This window comes from Mus musculus, chromosome 13 (genome assembly GCF_000001635.26).
Source record: "Mus musculus strain C57BL/6J chromosome 13, GRCm38.p6 C57BL/6J".
Taxonomy (NCBI): domain Eukaryota; kingdom Metazoa; phylum Chordata; class Mammalia; order Rodentia; family Muridae; genus Mus; species Mus musculus.
Window position 1 is genome coordinate 25455142 of NC_000079.6, and position 2300 is coordinate 25457441.

At 43.0% G+C, this 2300-nt stretch overlaps 1 pseudogene; it reads left to right on the forward strand.

Moving 5' to 3' along the window:
* Positions 569-1447, forward strand: Tpi-rs8 (triosephosphate isomerase related sequence 8; annotated as a pseudogene).

A 2300-nucleotide genomic window follows, 5' to 3' on the forward strand; every position in this document is an offset into this window, starting at 1 on the left:
GTGATCTGAAGTCAGAAGACACTAAAAGTTCCCCCCAAAAGCTTGTCACCCATTCCTTTTTAATCCTGTGTCACTCTGTCATTACTATGAAAGTCGATGGAGACAAGAAATGCATCTTTTCAGTGCAAAGTGAAGTTTCACATTGCTCTTGTGACCTTTGATGCTTACCTGAGGTCTTAGCATTCAACAGGACAGAATGCCATTCAACTATGCAGTTGCTATGGGTAAGGCTTTCTGGCATCTCTACCAGGTTTTTCCATAATATTTCCTGACATGACTCACTTCAGAGATTGTGTTCTGAATAATATTTAAAATAAAAGACAGAGGTGGATAGAACCTGGAACCTGGAGATCAAGGTTTTAATGAGTCCATTAATTTACTCTGTCCCATTTAGCCTTTTCTTTAACTTGTGGAAAAATTTAAACATAAATTTAAACCTCAAGTGTATTTTGTTATTTTATTGGGTAGCTTGTGCTTCTGAGACTAGACTGATAATGAATGGAGAGTAATTAAAATAAACCATAACATTCTTATTAAAAGTTCAATGGTAATGACTCATACTATAAGTCCTGGAGCAATGGCACCATCCAGGAATTTTTTGTGTGGGCAACTGGAAGATGAATGAAAGGAGGAAGTGCCTGGGAGAACTCATCTGCACCTAGAGCACTGCCAAGGTGTGGGCAGACAGCAAGGTAGTATGCACACATCCCATCCCCTACCTCGACTTCTCTAGGCAATCAAGATTGCTGTGGCAATGCAGAACTGGTACAGAGTGACCAATGGGACCTTCACTGGGGAGACCAGCCCTGGCATGACCAAAGAGATTTAGCAGTCACCTGGGTAGTGCTGGGCCACTCGGAGACAAGGCACATCTTTGGGGAGTCAGATGGTAGAAAGTGATCTATGCAGTGATTGCCTGCATCTGGGAGAACTAGGTGAAAGGAAACCTGGCATCACCAAGATGGTTGTTTTTGAGCAAACCAAGGTCACCACAGATAATGTGAAGATGGACTGGAACAAAGTCATCCTGGCCTATGAACCATATGGGCCATTGGTATTGGCAAGACTGCCACACCTCAGCAGGCCCAGGAAGTACACGAGAAGCTACAGGGATGGTAGGATTCCAATGCCTGATGCAGTGACTCAGAACAACCACATCTTTTATGGAAGTTCTGTGACTGGAGCAACCTGCAAAGAGTTAGCAAGCCAGCCTGATGTGGACAGCTTCCTCCTGGGTGGTATACCTTTTAAGCCTGAATTGGTAGACGTCATCCATGACAAACACTAAGCACCACCCATCTTCCCTACTCACCTGCTAAGCCAGGTTACCCAGAGGCTTAGTAACCGCTCCCATCAGTCACATGCTTCTGAAGATGTCATCTGCCCTGTCGTGTGACCCAATCCACATTGTGCCTTCCTGAACCTTTTATAAGTCCCTGTAATGGTTCCTGACTCCCTCCCCTCCATGACAGGGTGTTGATAAGCCCAATTTATATCTTGATGTCTTGCTTGGAGTCTGGAAGTATCTCTGTAGGCTTTGGTTCCTGCCAGGTTTTCAGCTCACTTGAATGCTGTGCAGATTTCTTTCCACAGTTTCCCAATATTCTATTTGTTAAGAATATTCTATTGGATTCTGGTAACTCTTGGTATGAGTTTTTCAAGAGTGTGCTTCCACAGAGGGTCTTAGGCAGCTGAGGTACCATAGCACCACAAGTCTTTTTGAAACAATGTTGTCTTGCTTCTTCTGTGCAGTTTCTCAATATTGAGCACCCAGGGCCAAGGGGAGGAGGGTCTCTGCTTTCTCTTGCAAATCCTTCTGCTGCCCTGGCTTTTATTCCAGTAGTTTAGAGTGTCCGTTGCTCTTTTGATGGCTGATTTTCAGCTCTTTCTTAGGAGTCTGAGACCCCAGCAGACCATGCTTGGATCTTCAAAACCTTCAACACCTCTGTATGTTTGTCTACTCTGTTTTACATTGTTGGGTACATGCTCCGTGAGCTCCACCACAGCTCAGTTCTATATATGGTTTTACTATCAATGCAGGTTTACTTTCAAACTGAATTCAAAGTACATATTCTCTGTAGGTGTAATAGATTTTTTTCTTAAGTGTTGTTTTAAAATCTGTTTATTAAGTATGAACAACAATTGATCAAAATTGACTCAAACCTTACGTTTGCAAGTGCAAACGATTTTCCTGCCCTAGAGAATTTCTCAGTCTTTTCCAGGCTTCAGAATTCAACAGCAATATTCATGACTGGTTTAGAAAGATGGCTTTTATATCTGGAAAGCTGGATCAATGCTCC